The 12,044-nt window shown below is 45.0% G+C and overlaps 1 protein-coding gene across 7 annotated transcripts in view; it reads right to left on the reverse strand.

The window, feature by feature from the left end:
• TCF20 (transcription factor 20) overlaps positions 1-12,044 on the reverse strand; it is a 130,188-nt gene that overhangs the window by 56,590 nt on the left and 61,554 nt on the right. The window contains exon 1 of one of the 7 annotated variants that reach the window (XM_064656679.1): positions 9,224-9,397. The exons of the other annotated variants lie outside the window; for them this stretch is intronic. The gene's annotated coding sequence lies outside the window, so the exon portion shown is untranslated. Of the gene's footprint in view, positions 1-9,223; positions 9,398-12,044 lie in introns of those variants that run through there. 7 annotated transcript variants of the gene reach the window in all.

The raw sequence follows: 12,044 nt of genomic DNA on the forward strand, positions 1-12,044 counted from the left end.
CTTAAGAGTTCCTGCAGCCATTCATCCTGTATCCAGGGAAGAGAGAAAAAACAAAAGCAGAAGACTCTACTTTTTCTTTCTGCACCCTGCCTCCCCTCATAAGGGGGCTAAATAAAGAGGGACAATTAACATCAACCATACAGGATGGATTACGTAGAATCATTTCATAATGCTAATGTACTCCTAGAGTTCTATCACAGGAGAAGAAAGGCAAGATGCTCTTTTCTCCCTTGCTCTAAACCATACCAACTTTCTAAGAAAAACTGAAATTTGCTACCTTGTTTCAGCTAGAAAGATGCAATAAAGTGACTTTCACCTTGAGAATTTTTCCTGATTTAATTCTTTAAGTCTTGTTAACCAACTGAGCTAAAGGATCTTACTCCTTTGCTTATTTCAGAAGGCCAATGAACACACAGAGCCAATCATGACAAACTTCATGAGTAAACACAGACCAACAAAGTCTTTATAAACACTATAGTTCTATGGACAAACAAGTAAGTTTATTTCCCAAATCCTCCTCCCATCCACTTTTAGGAGATCCTAAAAGGAAACTGTTTCTCACTGAGCTAAGAGATTTGCTTTCTCTGGTGAGCTTGACCCAGGTTCACTCAAGTTTTCTTTTTCCACCAACTCTGACAGGGTTTTGACTAGGCTATAGAGTATACATATAATTAACCTCTTCTCCTCCCCTTGCTATTTTCAGCAGCTGTATTATATATATATCCCCCTCTGGTTTTCCGCAAATTCCATCTTTCAAACATGCAACAAGCTGTATTTCTGCAAGCCAAAAAGACAAGGAAATAAACAAAACAAACACATGACAAGTTAAATTTCTGTATCATAATCGCAGGATACTACCATCATTCAAAAAAAAGCATGTACTCAACTGAGCAATTCTCAAGAAAGAACACAGTTTTGACTCTGAAAACTGGAATATGAGAAGGTATCTAAAGATATCCAGATGAGGTGCAAGATACCAAATGTAGAAAAGTACCCAAAGCAAAATGAAAAAAGACCAGCAGGCAAGAGTCACCACCCTGCTCCCCAAACCGCAGTAAACTTGACTGAAGTCAGAAGTGTAGAAATGCAGGACACCACACTGCAGTGGACACCCCCAGCTCATCCCCAAAACCAATGCCCTGCCACAGCTGGCAATCAAATGATTCTGCAGCAGAGTTCTCTTTATGCACTCTCACAGTAAATGGGATGAGATGTTTCTCCATTAAAATGCAGTGATTTGGATGGAAAGGGGTAAGGATAGCACAGATCAGTTTTTTCATGCAAAATAAACAGCATCACTTTGGAGAATTCTAAATTATGCTCCTGCTACTTCCGCTCTCCAACAGTACAGAAGAGAACCTGCCACTCACTCAGCAACGCCCTGCAATACAATCTGCTACCTCCTTCTGTAACAATTTTCCTCATTTCATTTACTGCCTGCTAAGTATCTATTACATTTATCTGTATCTATTATACTTAGCAAGACCTATCTAAAAGACCATTTTTATGTAGTAATATGCACAAGGTATGGTCAGGACCAAGAACCTCAGAAAATCAGATGTACACAACATTTCACGCAAATATGTTGGAGAAGGAGAAGAAGGGAAACCTCCCCACCCTCACACACATGAAATGAAATAGGGAAAACCTGCAGCAGCAAACCAAAATTTACACCATATGACAGAACACGTTTACTACATTCTTTTTTCTTCAAATGCAAAATGAGAAACAAGAGGGAAAGACACTGTTATATGGAGTCACAGAATTATTTAGGTTGGAAAAGACATTTAAGATTATCAAGTCCAACCCCTACCTAGCCACTGCCAAGGCCACCACGAAAGCATGTCCCTAAGCATGACATCTACATGTCTATACCTCCAGGAACCGTGACTGCCATTTCACTGGGCAACCTGTCCAAATTTTTGACCACTTTTTTAGTGAAGAAATATTTCTTAATATCCACTTTAAACGTCCCCTGTAGCAATTTGAGTCCGTTTCCTCTTGTCTTATTGCTTGTTACTCCACTTGGAAGAAGAAACAGAACCCCACCTTGCTACAGCCTCCTTTCAGGTAGCTGTAGAGAGTGAAGTGGTCTCTCCCAACCCTTCTTTTCTCCAGGCTAAACACTCCCAAGTCCCTGAGCTGCTCCTCATAAGACTTGTGCTCCAGACCCTTCACCAGCTCCACTGCCCTTCTCTGGACACGTTCCAACACCTCCATGTCCTTCTTCTAGTGAGGGGCCCAAAACCGAACACAAGATTCAAGGTGTGGCCTCACCAGTGTACAGGGCTGGCTACACTGTATTTGACACAGGCCAGGATGCCATTGGCCTTCTAGGCACACAGCTGGCTCATGTTCAGCTGCTGTCAACCAGTGCCCCCCGGAACCTTTTCCACTGGAATGCTTTCCAGCCACTGCGCCCCAAGCCTGTAGTGCTGCATGCGGCTGTTGTGACCCAAGTGCAGAATCTGGCACTTGGCCTTGTAGAACCTTATATCACTGGCCTTGGTCCTTCAATCCAGGCTGTACAAAACCCTCTGCAGAGCTTCTTACTCTCCAGCAGATCAACACTCCCACCCAGCTTAGTGTTGTCTGCAAACTGACTGAGGGTACATTCCATCGATCCCCTTACCCAGACCATCAATAAAGACATTAAACAGGGCTGGCACAGCACTGAGCCCTGGGGAACACCACTTGTGACCGACCACCACCCGGATGTAACTCCATTCCCCACCACTCTCCAGAATGACCATCCAGCAAGTTTTTTTAACCCACAAACAGGGCACCCATTGAAGCCACGAGCAGCCAGTTTCTCGGGGGGTGAAACAGTATCAAAAGCTTTGCTAAGGTCCAGGAAGAAAATATCCACAGCCTTTCCCTCATTCACTAAGCAGGTCACCCTGTCATAGGAGATCAGGCTGGTCAAGCAGGACCTGCCTTTCCTAAACCCGTGCTGACTGGGCCTGACTGCCTGGTTGTCCCATACGTGCCATGTGATGACACTCAAGATCTGTTCCAAACCTTCCCCAGCATGGAAGTCAGGCTGACAGGCCTGTAGTTCCCTGGATCCTCCTTCCAGCCCTTCTTGCAAAGGGGTATCACATTTGCCAACTTCCAGTCAAATGGGACTTCCCTGGGTAGCCAGCCCTGCTGGTAAATGATGGGAAAAGGCCTGGTGAGCTCTTCTGCCAGCTCAATCAGTACCCTTGGGTGGATCCCATCTGGCCCTACAGACTTGAGTGTTTTTAAGTGGTGTAGCAGGTTGCTAATCATTCCCCCTTGGATTATGGGGGCTTCATTCTTCTCCCCACCCCTGTCTTCCAGCTCAGGGGGATGGATATCCGGAGAACAACTGGTCTTACTGTTAAAGACTAAGCCAAAAAGGCATTAAGCATCTCCATCTTTCCTCATCCTTTGTCACTGTGTTTCCCCCCCACATTCAATAAAAGATGGAGATTCCCCTTGGCTCTCCTTTTGTTGCTACTGTATTTATAGAAACATTTTTTAATTGTCTTTCATGGCAGATTAAATAGCCAGGTTAAGTTGCAGTTGGGTTTTGATCCTTCTAATTTTCTCTCCGTGTAATCTCACAGCATCCTTGCAGTCCTTCTGAGTTGCCTGCCCCTTCTTCCTAAGGTCATAACTCCATGAGTTTTTTCTCCACAAGTTCCAGCCAAAGCTCTGTTTAGCCAGACCAGTCTTCTGCCCTGCTGGCTCGTCTTTCAGCACATGGGGACAGTTCGCTCCTGCATCTTTAAGATTTCCTTCTTGAAGAATGTCCAGCCTTCCTTGGACTCTTTTGCCCTTCAGGAGTGCCTCCCAAGGGACTCTGTCAACCAGGCTGCTAAACAAGCCAGCGTCTCTGCTCTCTGGAAGTCCAAGGTGGCAGTTCTGCTGAGCCCCCTCCCTTACTTCTCCAAGAACTGAAAACTATCATTTTGTGATTGCTGTGCCCAGGTTGGCCTCCAACCATCACACCACCCACCAGTGCTTCTCTGTTCACAGACAACAGGTCCAGCAGCTGCCTTCCCTAGTTGTCTCATTCACCAGCTGTGTCAGATGTTATTTGCCCCACACTCCAGGAACCTCCTAGACTGTTTCTGCCCTGTTGTTTTGTATTTCCAGCAGACAGCATAATGCTGATCACATGGTATTCACTACATTTATCATATAACCATTTATGTTAATTTTAAAAAGTCACATATAGCACTCCCATTATTCCAGAACGTCTACTCATAGAAAACACTGCTGGACTAATCAAATCTCATGGAAATTCAAGTGTATCCAGGCATTTGACCACAGGTAACAGCAAAGTAAGGATACTGTATTGGAGGCTGATTAACAACATTTCATGATGGCGTACGATGGTTTATTCCTGTTCTGGCAAGTGTGACAGCGCATATTTTTCTTTCAGCTAATAAGTTTTAGGTATGTTTTTAACAGTCATTAATGATGCTGTATATGGACACAAGCCATTCAGCCAGCTCTGCTAATACCAAGTCTTCAGATCAGTTAAAAGCTATCAACAACAGTTTGCAGCACATAATACAGGAAGAGTGATATGAACAATACTTCCAATAAACTGTTCTATGGCTTCTAGCATAGTGGCTCCCCATACAATTTCTAGATACGTACTGAGCTCTTATCAGAGCTCATCAGAGGGTTCTGTTTATGATTTGCAATTTACTAGCAATTAGATGACTGAGTTCATATCAGTAAAATACTACAAAATAAATCATCATATTCCAGCACTGAATACACAATGATTCTGTACACAGTTATTGGTATGAACACAGATATCCTGCGTGCTTGCAGTGAAGAGGTGGGGGGGAAAGTAATTTTCCTAGCTTTTTTGTATTTGTTGCATCACAATGCAGGCAAGAAATAATGGGCTTCCCAAATGGAGAGCAGATCAAATCTCAAAGGGACTCAAGCCAGGGTTCTCCCACAAAGAACCTGGCAACATTTCTTCCACTCTCCTAATATCATCACAGGTTACAAACACAAAGAACACTGGAAAAACCACACGCGTATTCAGTCTCCAGGTTGAGCTGATAAGAAGATGGTTGCACTTTTGTCTACCAATTCTTTACTCTGTTCTTGAGGAATCACTGGGTAAGAGGCAGGAAAAAACAGAAATCTTACTGCAACATGACTGCTCTTTTGTATCCAGGTGAAAACTGAAAGTCTGACTGCTTGTGCTGTGGTTCACAAGCGCAGCACAAACAAGTTCAATAGGTAAAATTCAGTTCTCACATTTATTGTCTTCAAAGGCAAATAGGCAGCATATCACAAGACTCTAGAACACCTAGAGCTGATCTTATCCTCCAGTAAGGCTAAACAGAATCCACTTTTGATTACATGTCAGCCTTAACTTTCAAGTCTTTGGATGTAGCTTTTTATTTTTCTCCTCTCCTTTTTTTAAAGAGAAAGGAAATGCATGTACATGCATAATGAAGAACACAATTTGCTTTTCCAAGTGTCCCCAAACAAATCAATACCTATCTTAGTGGTAATCAGCAGTGGAAAGGCTCAGCTGAACTAACCAAGGAGTGGTGTAGGTAGACACTAGTGTGACACTGATGTACCAACAGTGCTGTACACAGCTAAGACATCTCCCATTTTTCCAGTTCAGTCAAGACTAAAGTCTACTCAAAAACTGTAAGGAAGGAGACACGAGTCATGGGAATAACTGTACCAACTTTTGTTTCTTTTTTTTTTTAATAAGAAAAGTTTGATAGAAACAGAATTGCACATCAAGATTCCACTACAGGAACAGCCTCTTCTGCATAATTTTAGATAAGTATAAACCTCTGCTTACACTATGTTTGTGTTCTCTATCAGTAACACTAAACAGTTTCTACAATTAAGAAAATTCTGCATAGCATATCAACACTATTAAAAGGGGTTTTAAATACTTAAGACAGCCTTTTTTTTTATTTTAAAAGTCCAAAAGCTAAACTGGAAAGCAAAACATTATTTTGAGAGCAATCTCACCAAGAGAGTCAATAAAAACCACCTTTTGCTATCGGAGTGCAGTTTAATTTCTTGAATGGGAAGAGTTGGTTGGTCTCAGTCCAGTCTTCATCAACAAATCAGCACATTAGTTGGCTCTTCAAGACAGGAAAGATTATGTACAACAATTTCTGGAGGCCAACCACAAGATTAAGTAACACAAATTCTCACACGGTCAGTTACGGTACACACTGAAGCCTGAGACACCAGCACTGCCAAAAATGTTACTAAATCTTTTGAAGTTAAAAAATCTCAGGTTCCCAAAACATTAGCCTAATACCCTTCATAAGTATAAAACATAACTGAACAGAGTATTAAAAAATAAACATATCTTTTAATTAAAAAGCTATCCCACCCAAACAGAGATCTGGCATACCCTGTGTCAAAAGGCAAGGTATGCACAGCCAGCTATAAACTCTTAAATATACCCTTATCTAAAATTACAGGGAATCCAAGCAAGCAGCATAAAACTGTTCCAGCTTATTACATATTATGCCCTCACTCCAGAGAGAAACCTGCCAAGCTGGTAGAATAGCAACAGGAACTGTGCAATACAGCTCTTACGGAGGGACCCTTCCAAGAGCGGCACTGCTGCCATTTTGCTGTGCTTCATGGGTGCTTTAGTTAAACATGACCTAAAAAGGAAGGGAGAGACGGACTAGGCAATGATTTTCTTTTTAACATTGTACCAAGAGCCCAAAAGGTCATCTTTGCACACATTTCCACAGGAAGTGGGAAAGGGGAAAAATCTCAAACGCTACACATTTCGCTTTGTCCCACAGGCTTTAGACATGTACGAATTATAGGCAAAAACCATACGAAAAAGGAAAAAGCATGTTTTTGCTTACACCTTTTTAAGTCTTTAAATTTAATCTGAGTATCCTTTAAAATATAGTGAACAGGTTAATACCTCCTCATTTCTTCCACTAAAGATTAAGGAAGCCTTTTCTGACAATAAAAGGTCTCCTTTACAATACACAAATAAGTTTTCTGTTTCATTTGAAAAACCTTTAGTTCTTATTTATGCATTACAGAAACAGATTTTCTCCTTTAATAAAAATTCATTTCCAGCCTTTTTAATGAAGCATTAGTAACAAAGAAAAGGAACAACAACAAAAACAAAATTCCTGACCTCCTGTTAAAGTTGCTAATAACAAATCTGCTCGGGAACCATGATTAACCTGCTCCAGGCTGCAAAGGTATCTTAAACTATACATTTCAGCAAAAATGCATGTTTCATCAATCCCAAAGCCTCTGAAACCTGATTTAGAGGTCAAAGCTCAAAATCGTGTCAAAACACATAAAATTCTACTAGAAAGGATGCTAAGAGACTTAAAGCTAAGTAGTCTGAAGAATACCAAACCTGCAAGAAGATCTAAAGACCTCCCACCAGATGTTTAAGTCTAATATTACAAAGTCCAAAAGCTATCCCAAAACTATAAGCATTAGAAGAGTAGAGTAGCAAGTCATATATTTTATATAAAAGGTGTTGTCATACTCCCACTCAGAAGGCATAGTAGCTTGCCTACTAATTTAACCAGAACATTCAAAAATATCCATTTCATGTACCAACAATTTACAGAAATGAGGCAATACTATTCTCCTCTCCTTGTAATATTAACAAAGTTTAAGAGACAGATGACCAAACTAATAAATATCTCTTTCCTGTTTTTAATAGCAATTCTTTCTGCAGCATGTTAATGCAGCTGCCTTTTTATATGCCAACTGAATCTAATGCAGAGACAACTGATGAAATAATACAGCTTCAAACAACTCAATTTAAAGTGAACAAATAAATATGAAACCCTATTTAAAGATGTAGATTTAAGGGAAAAAAAAACCCCAAAACACTTCAGCCAAATGGAACTTCACAAACAACAATACTAAAAACTATTTATCACATACACTTAACCAAATGGACTTGGTTATGCTATGTGATACTCATCTATAAGCCTCAAAAAACAAAGTTATCTTACCAAAAAGCAGCCCAAAAAACAGATGAAAGAAATCAGCTCTTCTTGAATTAAGTTCAGCCAACGTGCTACAAACCTAACCCAGAGGCTGCTGTATCTCCATCATCCAGTCACTTTATTGTTCTACAAAGTCTGGGTATAGAGGTGATCCAACTGCTCCATGCACACCTACTGGTCAGGAAGCATGTTAAAAATCAAACGCTCCAAAGAATTACCCATGGATGCATCAACAGATGGCAACAAGCGACACAGACGTGAATAGCTTTCAAAATGCTAACCCAAACACAGAAAGCTCTGAAACTCAATCCCCTCACAGGTGTACCTCTTATTTTTCTTTTGTTTTCAAAGGAGGACTTAACCCAAACTGGAATGGTAAAGGAAATAATGCTGCAGTTTAATCAATCTGCCTGCCCTTTTAATGTAGGGGGAAGGTTATGGAAAAGACAGTATACACAAGAAATAAAGGATTCTGGTGGTGCCAAATCTACTCACATAGACAATCGTTTGTTGATTCACACGCAAACGTGCTCTTATTTGCAACTTAATAACAGAGTCCCAGAGCCATTACACAGCTCTGATACATAGGTTAAAACACTTGGGTTACATAACTTTCTCTTAAGTCTTCCCTCAAGGTAAGGAAAAATAACTTCCAACTGCAGTCCTAAACACAACTTGTAGCAAAGTAAGCAGCATTAACAAAAGACAATCTGATCCTCTGGGTAGCCCAAACACAGTTATATCCTGATTATCTCTTCAGATGAACAACGCTGCACTGAGCCTCCACAAAGCAGAAAAGCGCTGCGAACCTTAAACATTCCCAAAACAACCCGTCCACCTACTGCAACTGGAGCACATGGTGCACCCATCCCCTCCAACAGTTTTAATCGTTTATCCCTTGAGCAGAAGCACCAATTCACACAAAAACTTCACAATTCTTGCACAAGACCATTCTTCCGGGGCAGGAAAACAGGTGGGCACCTCACCACGCAACAGGAGGGCCTCTCTGAACACACGTAAACAAACAGTTTTTTCTTTAAAGAAAAAGGGGGAGGTGAAGAAGGATAAACTTCCCAAGAGCCCTTTCACAAGCCCTCCTCGTACCCTGCGCTCACCCAACTCACGGATGAGCCCTCACATGCCCGGGGAGCCCCGGCCTCCCCCGCCAGGAGCCGCGCTCCCTTCCGAGGCCTCCCGCACACACCGACCCAGCCCGTGCGAGCGCGGTCGCCCCTTACCTGAGACCCCCCCCCCCCCGCCGCCGTGCTCGGCGCCCCCGCCGCGGCGGGCGGGGCGGGGGCGGCTCAGCAGCGGGGGCAGCGGGCCCGGGTGTGGGTGCGGGGGCCGGGCGGGGGCGCGGGGGCGTCCGGCCCCATCGTGCTCCCTCACCCGCACCTCACACACACAGGAAATAACACGGGGTCACCTGACCCCCGCCAGCCAATGGCGGCGCCCGATGGCGGTGCCAGCGCGCGCGCCAGCGGGAACGGCGGCGCGAGGCGGCGGGTCCGGGCCGGGCGCGGGAGGGATGGGAGCGCGAGGGAGGGGAGGGGGAGCGACGCGTGCGCGCGCGCCCCCGCGTGCAGGGACGTGCCTGCGCGCGCGGCGGCGGCGGGCGCGAGAAAGCCGCCGCCCCTCCCACCACCACGCGCCCGCTTAAAGGGGCCGCGCGCCACACTTCCCCCCCCCCCCCCGCTCCCCCTTCCCGCGCGCCGGGAGCACGTGGGCGAGGCGCGCCTGGCGCGCGTGCCGCCCGCCCCCGCCCCTGCGGCGGCACCGGGACACGCCCGGCCCGACCCCGGCCGCGCTCCGCCTGCGCGGGGAGGCACCGCTTCCCTCTCCTCGTCAGTACTGCCCTCCCGCCCCCAAGCTATTTCAAGAACCGGCTTTGGCCCGTTTGTTCGCTTCTCCCCGCACGGCAGCGGTGGCCGGGCTGGGAGGGCTCCTGCTAGGGGGCTGGGAAGCCGCTCCACCGGCGCGGAGCCCTAGAGCACCCTCCGAGCCGGCGGTCAGGCCGCACACCCGGGCGGCCCCCGAACCAGAGTTGCCTCAGCGGAGCCGCGGGGAGCTCTGTACACAACATGGAGGCGGCGGGGCCCGGGCTCTCCTGCCCCCGCAGTGCCCCGCCAGCCCCGCACCGCCCGGGCCACCAGGAGCGGCACCGCCAGCCCTCCCTCCGAGCGCCCTCCTGGCCTTGCTTTTGGGAGCCCGGTGGGTCCAGTTGCACTTCCTTGCTGGGGAAACGATTAAGCCTTTTTCAGATGATTCATTACTTTTTGGGGTTAAGGGTGAGGGGGCAAGGAGACTGGTGGAGGGGGCAGCTTAAGAGCAAAGATGCAGCACCTGTCAAATCATCACCTCCTTCACTTAAGCCTGCATGCCAGCAAAGGAAGCTCTATATGACACTACAGTTTCCTCCATCTGCCACTGAGAGCATTTCACGTGAAAATGCAGGAGGAGGCTGGCAGCCTGTGAAGCTCCAAGTGCTGGGCAGGGAAAGCTCAAGCATCATTTAAAACTTGCTTTGCGAGGAACTTTACTGAGCAGATACGACAGTTTCCCAAGCTTTGTTTCCCACATCCTCAGCAAGAGGTATTCCGAGAGAAGGCCCCTGCTCATAGCTCATCCAAAAAGCAATGAACTGCTGAGGACTGTTGTAAGCACAGCCAGTTGACAACTTCACTGATGGCTCCTCCACAGGTGACTTGCTTTTTATGAAAAATAAATATGAACCACCACATCTTGTACCATGTGTTATCTGTCAAAAATAATTCGGAGGCTGGCTGGAATTCCATCTAGATAGGGCTGCAATGATGCCAGTAGTCTGGGGAAAACAACCAGAGCAGACAACAATTACACGTGCTTCTACCATGTGTCTTTCAAGTTAAGAATTCCTGGATGTTAGGGACTCCGAGCTGCTGGCCAGGCAATTGTGCATCAGGATTATCCAGGAAAGACTTGCCTGCTCCTTTTTGGACTCAACAGGCAATGGCTCCTTTCAGAGGGAAGTCTACTGCTGTTATCTATGCCTTATCTCCTTCCGATGAAATTACTGTGACGTGCTCCACATCAGCTCCCTGGGAATTGCAGTTGGAGCACACAGGCACTGCCCTGTTGCTCTCGCAGCGCAGCACACCCCTGCTCTCCTTAACACTGGCCGCCCATTTGCATGTAGTATTTAAGGCTCGGTGCTTCGCTCACGGGAGGTGGAGGTCATCGCTTCCTTTGCCTGGAGAAGAGGCTCCGACAGCACACTCCCTGTGACAAGCCGCGAGGTTGCTGTAGTAGGAAACAGCTTTAATCTTGTTGACTGCCATGGCATGCGAAGAGCTTGGTTAGAGCAGCATTCCCCCTGGGGATCCCGGACTGTGATAAAAGCTGTAATGGGGTGGGGGAACTCGATAAGGTTTTTATAATTTGATTTTCCATTATCTGTTTTCTGATTTTGAAGTGAAGCATCAATTGAGGTCGATCCTTTATGTAGATTTATAAGGCAGGAGTGCTTGGAGCGCTCTAACTTAAGCTAAACTTAAACTTACCTTAAGGTAAAATCCTTTGGTATATACAAAACTGCGAGAGCACAGCTTATCTAGATAAGCTTGTTATTTTCACTTAATGTCCAAAATGAAGTTGCAGCATAGATAGCAAAAGTTTTGTAAAAAGCTCAAAAAAGCGCTATAAAACTACAAGGACAGTGAACATTCATTAATTCAAATACTTTTCAAAGGACCAAAAATAAGTGAATTAGCATACTTAAATACCTAGATCTCTAGCCTGGTGCACAGCAGCATTCCACATCTCCACTAATGATTATTTTATAGGCGTTACAGGGGAAATACAACACAAGTTGCTCAATATTTACAAGCTCAAAAGTACACGGCTGATTTTAAAGGATGAAATGAAGTTTTAAAAGAAATCGTGCTATAAATTACAGGCAAATTCATACTATTGTCAGCTGTTGCAGTACAGTAGACATCACTGGTAATACAGAGGGTCAATAAAAGTGCAGAATGAAAACAAAGCTATCAAAACTGTATTAGTTAAATATCACGCAAGCAT

Source organism: Pseudopipra pipra, chromosome 5, assembly GCF_036250125.1.
Source record: "Pseudopipra pipra isolate bDixPip1 chromosome 5, bDixPip1.hap1, whole genome shotgun sequence".
In the NCBI taxonomy this organism is placed as follows: domain Eukaryota; kingdom Metazoa; phylum Chordata; class Aves; order Passeriformes; family Pipridae; genus Pseudopipra; species Pseudopipra pipra.